This window comes from Carettochelys insculpta, chromosome 4, assembly GCF_033958435.1.
Source record: "Carettochelys insculpta isolate YL-2023 chromosome 4, ASM3395843v1, whole genome shotgun sequence".
Classification (NCBI taxonomy): Eukaryota; Metazoa; Chordata; order Testudines; family Carettochelyidae; genus Carettochelys; species Carettochelys insculpta.
This window is the reverse complement of record NC_134140.1, coordinates 64,226,072-64,237,762: the sequence shown is the minus strand read 5'-3', so window position 1 is coordinate 64,237,762 and position 11,691 is coordinate 64,226,072.

Sequence of the window (11,691 nt, the reverse complement as noted above, 5' to 3'; positions counted from 1 at the left end):
CATCTGCATCATGCAAGCCTGGAGGGCAGGACATGGGGTCCTATTGCTTGTTTAAATGTAGATTTGGTTGGGTTTTGTTTCTATGATGGTTCTTTGTAAGCAATATACAAAATTTAGTAACGATCAGCTGAAAATTGGGTTGTACAACCAGCTGATTATAAATCTATCTCTATATAAAATGTTATTATTTGGTATTTGTATGCAGAATTCCTTTGTGCCAGTCACTGTACAAACATACAGTGAAACATAACCAGCAACTATACACCGCACCACAATCACTCTAACTCAGGGACCCATCCATGCAACAAACCTTGTTGCCAGCTCTGCCCACATATCTACACCAGCAGCACCATTACAGGACCTAACCAGATCAGCCACACCATCATGGGTTCATTCAGCTGCACATCTACCAATATAATTTATGCCATCAGGTGCCAGCAATGCCCCTCTGCTATATACATTGGACAAACTGGACAGTCTCTACGTAAAAGAATAAACGCACACAAATCAGATATCAGAAACGGCAATATACAAAAACCCATAGGAGAGCACTTCAATCTCCCGGCCACACAGTAGCAGACTTAAAAGTAGCTATCCTACAGCAAAAAAAATTCAAGACCTGACTCCAAAGAGAAATTGCTGAGCTACAATTCATCTGCAAATTCGACACCCTCAGCTCAGGCTTAAACAAAGACTGTGAATGGCTGGCTAAATACAAAAGCAGCTTCCTCTCCCTTGGTGTTCACACCTCCAGATCAACTGCTGGTAGTAAGCCTCACCCTTCCTGACTGAGCTAACCTTGTTATCCCCACCCTTGCTCTGGCTTATTTATACCTGGCCCTGCAGATTTCCATGACCAGCATCTGGTGAAGTGAGTCTTTGCTCACGAAAGCTCATGCTCAAAACTTTTCTGTTAGTCTATAAGGTGCCACAGGACCCTTCCTAGCTGATACAGTGAAACTGTGGCTTAACCTGATACCCGTGTAAATCTACTAGTAAAGTTAGTAGAGCGACTCTGAATTACACCAGTACAACTGAAAGCATAATTTGGCTACCATCATTCAGGGCCAGCAGCTTCCATCTACTGTAAGTTTTTGAATACTTGATTTTAATTCCACCTCTGTTGTAAACAGTGTAAACAGTTTTAAAAATATTGTTGCCTTTGAAACTTGTTTGTATGGCCACAGGTTAACTGATTTCCTTTCTGGATTAATGGAACTTCACTTCAATCTGCCACTATTTTGGGCGTTAATTAGGCTCTACAAACCATAGCTAAGTTTGAATACTGGGAGAGTAAGAGATGCCATGTCTAGTGAACAAAATGATGATTCCAGAGGCTGAATCCTATAGGTAAGTTTTGAAAAAAACAATATTGTAGAGCAGGGGTTCTTAAATGTCATTGCACTGCAATCCCTGTCTGAAAACAAAAATTACTGCATGACTCCAGGAGAGTGTGGACTGAAGCCTGAGTCTGCTTCCATGTTGTGGGTGGTGGAAGTGGGAGGTGGGGACAGAGAGGGGGAAAAGCTGAAGCTCAGGGTCTTCAACTCCAGGCAGGTTGCCTGCAATCTGAGCCCTGCTGGCCAGTCCTCAAACCCTTGGTTTTTGGCTTCAATCATGTGCAGCAAGGCTGAGGATTCAGCCTCGCGTCCAGCAAGTGCAAGCCAGCCCTGGTAACCCCATTCAAAGGGGTTCTGAATCTCAGTTTGAGAACCACTCTTCTAAGAAAGACTCTTTGCAAGAATCCTCAGTTCACAGTAATATGTGCACTGGTCTACACTTTGGCTGAGTGATGATAAGAGAATCTCTTCTTACAGCAGCCAGATGTTGTGCAGTCTCATTTGAGACTATCTGTTCAAAAACTGCGTACCTATCTTGTCTAATATTTCACATTCAGATATCATTAAATCCAAACGATTTCTGCATTTGTAGTGTGTAAATTGTTGACACTTTAAGCTTTATTGTGCTTCATGACTTTCTCAAATTAATACTCCCATACACAGAGAAAAACATCAAACTAGAGAATATTTTTCTTGAATGAAAGAAAAGAGATAATTAGTGCTTGATTAACAGTTGATATTGAAATTTGCCTAGCTGTGTATTTTTGCTAGCACCGAGGATTTGTGACACATAAGCCATTTTTAAATTAAATCCATCTTGCTATAATTGAATAGAATTTTTATTACCTTATTATATTATCTTAGACTATTTAGAGTAGTTTTGTGGAAGTAGTTGTCCTCCATTAGTCTGCAATAAAATCTAAATTGGAGGAAATCTTGTTTTCTTTCCTTCCTGTTACTGTTGGAAATATTGGTTCATTTTTTAAAGAAAAGTTGTTATACCAGACTGCTAGATTCTGATGGCTCATTTTTTGTTTTTGTAAGTGTTCAAAGTAATTATTGTGTCTTATATGTTCTTACAGTAATATGTTGGCCTATTGTGCTCTTTTGTCTCCAAAGAAGCTATATGTAATATATATCCCATCTGTAATTGCAGTACTAGTCCACTGCAGTAATAAAGTTGTCATATGGAACATGTAATGGACCACTTTACATTGTTAGCACTGCTTTTTTATTACAACAGTTTGTAACTTTATGTCCTCATTATTGTGATCCATTGCACTAATAAAGTTGTCAGAAAACTCCTGCAACTTACCGTTTTCTACCCCAACCCTGAAAGTTACTTTGGTACAAATAGTTGAGTTGTTACTGAGGTAACCAAAAAGATGGTCATGTTATCTACCTACAGTCATAGTCTATAATCATGTTAATGAATAAATATGGTAGCTTATGAGATCTGCACCCATTCTAGGTAATTTTGTTATCATTTGGTGATGGATCAGTACATGTAAATGGGAACTTCACTGAATTAAGAGTGCATTGAACCCTGGCAAACAAACATACATCAGATGATATGCTCTACTAATGTTTTTGTGGACCTAATATCCAAATGCAATGTGCAATTTTGCTAGAGATTAACATGCAACATTTAGGTCCTGATCTTGGAAAGGCAAGTGTGTGAGATGGACCCCTGTATCCCCATTCTGTCCACTTGGTTCTCTTTTCTGGCTAGGGGCTTTAGCAACTCTTTGTTCTTATTACAGACTGGTGCTGTTTTGTATTTTGGAGAAAAGTGCTAGTTCTGAAAAAGAACTTTTTTAATTAAAAAAAGTTCTCATTACCCTACCCTTGCCCCAATACTGTTCTGTGAAAGCAGTTTATCAAGGAAAAGACGGACAATGCTGTTTTCTCAGGATTTATTTCTCATGAGTACTAATAAGAATCTATTTTTAGAAAAAGGTAGTCACCTATTAACTAGCGAGTTTTAATTTATTTGAAAAATGCTTGTGTAACTGCAAAAGATTTAGGCACAGATTTTAGCTGTCAGATGGTGAGCGACAAAACAGACAGTTTCAGTTCCCTAGTTCTGAAGCTGGTTCTCTGTCAACCCCGTTTAGAGCAGCTGGGGTGTAGAGGTACTCTAAATGAACTCTGACTATAAAAGTCCATTATTCCAGCTCAGTACAGCTAGAAATCAGTAGTGCTTTCAATGCACCTGCTGGTGTCCGCAGAATAGAATAGAATGCAGTCGGATGTCATGGCAAAGAAAACAGCTATTCTGTCTCCATACGAGCTAGACACACCTGGCAGTAGGCCAGTTTCCTTACACCATCAACTGTGTTTAGGGGGTCAAGTCAGAGAACCTAAGTCCATAGCAATGTTCCATTTCTGCCTGCTGGAAGCTAAGTAGAACTCCAGAGCTATAGAGCTGTGAAGTTACCCTGATTCAGAGTGGGGAAAAATGCATCCTTTTCTGTGGCTGCAGAATGGCAATGAGGCATTCTATGTTTCTTTTTCCAAACCAGAGTATCTGATGTTATCACGACTGTCATCTCAATTTAAAAAAATGTATCTTGCTACACTCAAACACAACAATCCTACTTTAAGGACGCCACTATGTCTTTAATTTACACTCTTGAACACATAGGCTACAGCTACACTACAGTGATCTTTTGAAAGAAGTCCTTCTCAAAGATCTCTTCTGAAAGAACCTTTTTTCGAAATAGTGCCTCCACACACAAAAAAGCGGATCAAAAGAGTGATCTACTCTTTTGAAAGCGAGTGCCCACCCAGCCCCCTCTGTTTCAAGAGAAAGGGCCAGGGATTGAAAAAGCAGGTGCTACGAGGACTGCTTTTTCAGGAAAAAAAAAAAGAGCCTGCAGAGCATCCACATGTTTTCTGTCAAAACAGGCTTTTGAAAGAAGGTGCTCTTCCAGAAACAGGTGTCGAAGAGCGCTTTCTAAAGGAACACTGAGTTCTTTCAATTTAATTTAGAAAGAACGCATTTTGTGTGTAGACAGTGTCCTGGATAATTTGAAAGAGCCCCTTCTTGTGAAAAATACTGTGAAAGAACTTGCTAGTGTAGGTGCAGCAATATATTGTCCACAAATAAAATTATTAGAAAAAAGTTTACAATGCCTGGACTAAATGAGTTAAGTTATGGATTAAATACCAACTGCAGATCTGAATTCCTTGCTTTGTAGGGATTTAGCCTGAGTCTTTGAACACAGTAAACTACATTCTGCTCAGTCACATCAGTGCAACTTCACTGAAGTCAATGTAGATTGCATGGGTGTAGCAAAGAAGAATTCTGCTCAGTATTTTGTGCATTTTAATAATATTTAATGTCTTCCATAGCTTTGGCAGCATTCAAACTATAGATGTAATAATTTTACACATTTGCTGTGGTATTTAGCCTATGAAATAATTTGTTGAATTAAAATCATCCTAAGTCTCCAGCAAATATTTTCCTCGCTTCCAGGCTTTGATTGTAGAATGCGACAACAGTGGGTGTCAGGTTGCTTCAGTGTTGAACAGATGAATTTAGATTGTAAATGAAATATAATGACCCTGATTCAGAAAGCTCTTCCTCCTGTGGGGTGGTCCCACTAGCTTCATTTAGAACATTAACTGAAATCTGTTACTCTCATTGGTAAGACTCTGCAGGGTTAGGCACAATTTCTGAACACTTGGAGAATCTTACTTGTGTGGAAATCATTTTTACTTGTCAGTCTACCATGTGTCAATGTTTGTAAACATTTTCAGAAAAAAATTCTACAAAATTAACAAATGTCACTTTACCAAAGACACCTGTTTGACATAAAAAATAACTATTTTTCCTTATTTGTTCAACAACTTTTCCTTTTGTTTAGAAAGAAATCCTGAACCTGAATGCACTAACCTAATTGATTGCTTTTGAAACATAGTATCTGCATGCTATTAATAACACATTGTGATGGCTTTTCACTTATTTATTATTTGAGAGGGCGGCCTCTCATTCTTGAGATTTCCTGTTTAATAACAATACATTTCTTAGATCATAAACAAAAATAAACATATTCTGTTATCATTATTGTCTATATTTTTTACATTGACCTTTTTTCTCCATATTGTTTGTCTCTAGTCTGTTACCCCAGCATTAATTAACTTATATAATTAAAGTGATTTACATTAATATAAAAACGGTGCAGTGGATTGGAGAATCAGACCTTTGTTCTCTTGTTTTCATGTGTTTTGTGATTAAAATAGGTTTTCCTGGATAAGCTTAGAGAATTTGTACATAATTGCAGAGAGTTTTTTTTTAAGCTTTCAGAAGCTTCATAAAATATTGTGAATAGAAAATGTACTGCTGTTTACTATTTTACTAGTTGTAGTGCTGCACACAATACAATTAACCATCTGCTATTAGAAATATGACAAATACAAACAGATTTTGCCCTGTAGAGTTTTTTTATACCTTTTTGAGATCATGTTACAGAAAAGCAAGGCATCTAAACACTTTGTTTTGCTAAACTTAACAGTAGGAATATGTTGAGACTTAATGAAAAAATGAATATTATCTTACCATACTAGAAATGCTGAGTTACTTCACATGCCTTCTTCCAAATGACTCAATTTCCTGTTGGTCTAGTTTAAAAAAAAAGCCCTATTCATTATGATTCATTTTTAACAAGTTCCGGGTTGAAAATAGATACAGTGTTTTCTTATAAAAAATCTAGCATGATAATTACCCAAAGCAACCATTAGAAACAGGAAGCTGTATAATATGACTGGTACTGGATATGATCCACATGTTAAACTCCTTTTTCCAACCAAAGGCAATAAACACAAATATTAGCATTTAGAATCAGTAGTTTATACTACATATGTATTATTGAGAAGGAATCCAGTCTTCACCGCCCTGAATGTCCAACCACATTTTCTACATTACCCATTTATATATTGTCATTCAAATATGGAAGAGCAGCTGTGCATCTCAGGACACATCTGTTTGGTGAGAGCAGAGATATACATCTGGTGCTTGGTTCTAGTTGATTGAATTCCAGATGGAGACTGAAATTCATATCCAGCAGTAATAACAGCAATTGAGTGGTACATATGATTGTATAGAAAATATCCCACTGGACTGTTTCATAGAGATGTGTTTTAACGAGAATAGATTATACAATGCTGCTTAGATTAAGGCTTTCCACCAAAGATTCTCATTGAGAGAATCTCATGAGTCTGCCTTCTCTAGTCATTGCACGTATTGGCACCAATGCATCCCATGTGTGACTCTGCTCCGGTCAGAGTTACATTAGGTATGAATTTGATTCTATTTGGAACACATTTTAGATGTAAGGAGAGTAAAAATGATACTAAGACTTAAAACTCCAGAGATACTCAATAACAAATCCCTACAATCAGTTTGCACCTGGCTCCTTGTTTTAACACCAGAAGCCAACAATATGTCCTTTGGAAAGGAAAATCAGCAGAGGTACCCTGAAAGCACAGGAGAGCAAAGGTGATACAAAACAGTAATACATGCTAAACACAATTTTCCTGACTAGCTCGTTCTTTCTTTGCATGATCATCTTCTATTCATTCCATCAGTCAAGGAAAGTACTCCCCACTCTTCCCTACACCATATTTCCACCAGCCCTCTTTATACCAATATGGAGCCAAAGGCTCTCCCCCAGTTACACATCCTCCCCTTTGGCCGGCTACAATAACACTACAAAGAACAAAAGAACTAAGTGACTCCTGATAGGCCTGCTAGTTCTTTTGGTGTGTGCAGTGTTATTATAGCCTAGCCATTATTGGTCCTAAGATATGAGAAAGTTAAGGTGGGTGGGGTGATATCGTTTGCTGGGTCAACTTCTGTTGGTGAAAAGAGACAAGCTTTGGCATTCTAGAGAGTTCTTGTCAGGTCTCCTTCTGGTAACTTTCTAATACTATAGAAAAATGTTCCCCCCCCCCAAGTAAAAGGGGGAAGTGTCTTCTCTCAGCTTGAGCTAATTCATTGTGTTAAATTGTTTTACTTTGAATAGATGACTTTTTGAATGAGAATCACTTATCAGTGTCTCTTAAAGAGACATGATACAATTGTGTTAACTCATGGCAGATCCCCATATCTATAGGCTTTCTGTGACACGGTAGTTTCATTATACTGTTTCATAAATTCACCCCCAGTTCAGAAAACCCAACTCACCATACCTGTCTCTCCTCATTAACGTGCAGGAGCTTAGATGCCTAACTCAAGCAGGGTTGTTGCTGTGATTTTCTAGGTGGCTGAAACTTAGACATTACAACACAGAGAGCAGCAATACCTCAATTCTTGATTCTGCAACATTCAGAGTGACTCACAGTATACAGCATCTACAGTTTATGGTGTCAAGGGTGCTAACCTCCTAACTGAAGGCCTCAATCATATTTAAGTATTGGCCCATATTTTTTTGGGCTATGTCTACCCTACGAGATAAATTCAAATGTATTAACATTGATTTTATAATGATGGATTTTATAAATTCAGATTTGACTATCCTCACCTTCACATGTGCTCCTCACAAAGTCGACTTATTGCTGCCACACTCAACTGGCAAACATCAACTCTTGCAGCAGTGCATTGTGGGAACCTGTCCCACAGTTCCCTCATCCCCGTAGCGTTCTTTGTGTGTTTGCTAGTATTTGACATCATCTTCCCACATTGCATTGCCCTCATTCCTCTCCCATGGTAAGCCAATATCCATTTTTCCAGTTGGAAAGAAGGAATAGTAAGGCATCAACAAAGATGGCAAAGTTAAGAGAAATCTTTCTTCTGCAACTGAATTATCAATGATTTAATAAAAATCAGCACGTGTATGTCCTCTGAACTGGCCATCCACTGACTTTCCCCCCCTCCATTGATTGCATCTGATTTCTGAAAATAACACAGGGACAGTGAAAAGCATGAAGAAAGAGTAGAGAGCAAAGATTTGGAGAAAAGAGAGTTGCTGAGGGAAGGGCTTTTGGGTTCCCAGTGTATTATACAGCTTCTGTGCACAGTGCACAGCACCAACTGGCCAGCATGTCCTTTTATTGGCTCGGGGCTAGCCATGTGATATGGTTGAGTGCGGGAAAGACACCAAATGTGTGGAACTTATTGGGGAGGGAGGGGGTGTGCACACAAATGTAAACTGCTGAGAAGAAGTTTCTTGGCCTCTTATGCAAGCATGACCCCCCCACAACAGCCTTGCTGCCGCGTGGTGCAGTGGGGAAGCAGCTGGCGCCAGGCAGCGCAGAAAAATATTAAGTGTAGAGACAGAACCATGAACTCCACGCAAGGGCTATTTGTAATTGGTAGATGTGCTAATAACAAAGAAAGAAAGACATTTTTCAGGTGCTCATACAAACATGACCCCACAGTCACAGGCTTCCTGGTCCTGATTTGAAATTCACGGCCTTCTTGTTACCTAATTCCTGCCTACCTGGAAAGCAGCGGCCAGAGCGGAGCACTGAGGGGTATTGTGGGTTACATATGGGACACCTCTGGAGGCTAATAAATTTGATTTGAAGACATGGGCTTCCACAATGGTCTATAATCGAGCTTTTAAATTTGAACCTGACACTACACCCAGCAGGTACTGATGATATTATATCAATATTAGTGCTCCCTAAGTAGAGCTAATGGTATTTACAGTGAAGACAGTCACATGGTAATATCAAGATAACTGCCTTAAATTCAAATTTATCTCAGAATGTAGACATAGCCTCGATTGTGATCTACTGTATTCGGAAGAGCTTCAACAGTCAGCAATACTGCTACTGCTATTTCTGAAGAGTAGGATCTGGCATTGGTAAGCCTCAGTCCAAATAATTCTTTTCCTTCAGAATTCCCATTCTAACGTTTGTTTCAAGAATGTACACAATCCATGAATATTACATAGCAGGCAGTGACTTGGGGCATGTCCACCCTACCAAGTCTTATTGCTAAAAAAGCCCTTTTTGGTAATAAATCTCTGATAATATTCACACTGAATTGTGCCAAAGTCATGAAAAGTAATGAATACCCAGTTTTGTCAGCAAAAATCTTCCACTTCTATAAGGACCTTTTTGTTTCCCATTACTGTCAATAATCATGCAGTGTGTACCACGGGAAGCATTTATTTTTTTATTTATTTTGTCCCTATAGAACTCAAGAATGTTTCCCACAATGCCCAAGTAACCACTCTGGACAGCGCTTTGAATTCTGCCATGCAGCCAGGTAAACAGCAATCCACCCCTTCCCATGTCAAAGCCCCAAGAACTTTAAATTCCATTTCCTGCTGGCTGGCTCAGTGTGGAGTGCTTTATAGCATCTTCCTAGCTCATCATGGCTGGCTATTGCTCTAAACACTCTTCTGCTTGGACTGCTGTGGAGCTTTTGGCTCTTATCAGTGTGTGGGAAGGAGTGTGTGCAGTCCCAGCTGCAAGTGAGCCATAGGCACTGGGACACAGGGACACATTTCTTGACCCTTTCATGAAAAGGAGTGGAATGCACTGCAGTACAGAGCTAAGATAAAGGAGCTGAGGAAGTCCTACCATGAGGTAAGAGAGGCAAACCATCATTTTGGTGCTGCTCCAAAGTCATGCCATTTTTATAAGGAGACAGACACAGTCCTGGAGGGCTGGGGGCGACCCCACCTTTACCTTAAAACTATAAGCTTAGTAACTTTTCTTCGCTCTTACAGAAACCATGTTAAAATTAATTGAGTTCCAAAATTCTTCCTTTTCACCACATCAGTAATATCTCCATACCTTTCCTTACCTCTGCTGTGTCTCATATGGGTCTTGGTCTGATCTATATTAAATTATAAGATCTTCAAGGCAGGGAAGTCATGTCCAACTCCATGTTTCATAAACTGCCAGGTATATTTATAATGCTATACACATTTTAATACCAATAATAATCAGTAATATAATAGTGAATTAAATGTCAAAAACTTGATAGAATTAAGGAGATAACAATTGTCTGGAGATCTTAAGTAACCAGTCCATCCTCCTAATTAGCCTTAACTTGGAGGCTGTAAGATTCTTACAGTAATATTGAGAACTGACTGGTGGCTACTTACATGATAAAACTACTTAGGCAACATATACAGTTTCCAAGATTTCAAATATTATCAAGCCATAGATTAAAGCGCAACAAAGTATCAAATTTAGGTGAAATCTTCAGCAGTGAAAATGCACTAATATTACCTATTTATTTTGTGGAAAAAGGGAAAACAAAACAATAGCTAAGACTAGGGACTGTAGGTATCCTGAAACAGTTTTTGTTTTTTTGTTTTTGTTTTTGGTGCTTCTGAGTGATGGGCTACAGTGGGAGGTTTTTATGAAGTGTTCAGTATCCTCCAAGCGATTTTCCCTTGTTAACTTGCTCAAGCATACGTACTGATGTTTTATTGACAAAACCCAGAGAGTAGCCAAATCGCAGAGCATGTTCTGTTGCCAGTAAGTCGACAGAATGGAGTGGTTTTGTCGACAGCTGTACACCGCTTGCCACAAGGAAGAACACCTCTGTCAAGAGACATCTGTTGATAAGGTGGGTGTAGACATTTTTCAGGGGGCCTTCCATTACCAAAAGAGGCCTCCGGGACACCACACAGGTGCCCTGTTGGACACCCTGTCTACAGCAATCAGGTCTCTATGGTTTCCTGTCCACAGCAACCAGTACTCTAGGGTTCCTGTTCCCAGGCCTTCTTAAATCTGCAGGGAGCCTGGGGAACCCCATGTCAGGAATCAGAGAATGTGGAAGCAGTCGTGTGGCACACAGCTGTTCCCTACACCCTTACAGCTGCACCCAACCACAGATGGCTGAACGACAGGCATCGCATGACCCTCCAGTCCTTCAAGGAAGCAGCTCCAGGGGTCCCAGAATCCTCCCTGGGGCTACAAGAAGCATGCCCTATCCTGGTTCAGGGCAGAGATCCAGGCTCTGCTGGATCTATGGGCCAAAGAGGAGACAGTGCAGGACCGCAAAGCCAGGCCCTGAGGATGGTTACTGGAGTCCTTGGGAGAACCTGTCCCTTAGGGCCTCCTGGATCCACAGCCCATCTTGATGGGCCTGGCAGATGGTGGCTGTGCTTTGCTGCTTGCAGCCTCACTAGTCATGCTCAGCATCTGTTCCCCAATCCAGGAGGAAGGTCTCCCCCATCACCTCTACAATGCTGTGCAGGGAACAACAAGCCCCCACATCTTGGTGGATGTTGTGCTCCCCCCCATATCAAGGCAGGTGAGCAGGCACCTGAACCGTGCCCTGAGGTGGCCAAAGGCACACTCAGCCTGCATCCTGGCACAGTTCAGGTGCTCACTGAATTGTTCCCTGCTGAGGTCGAGATATCCAGTTTCTGGCTTC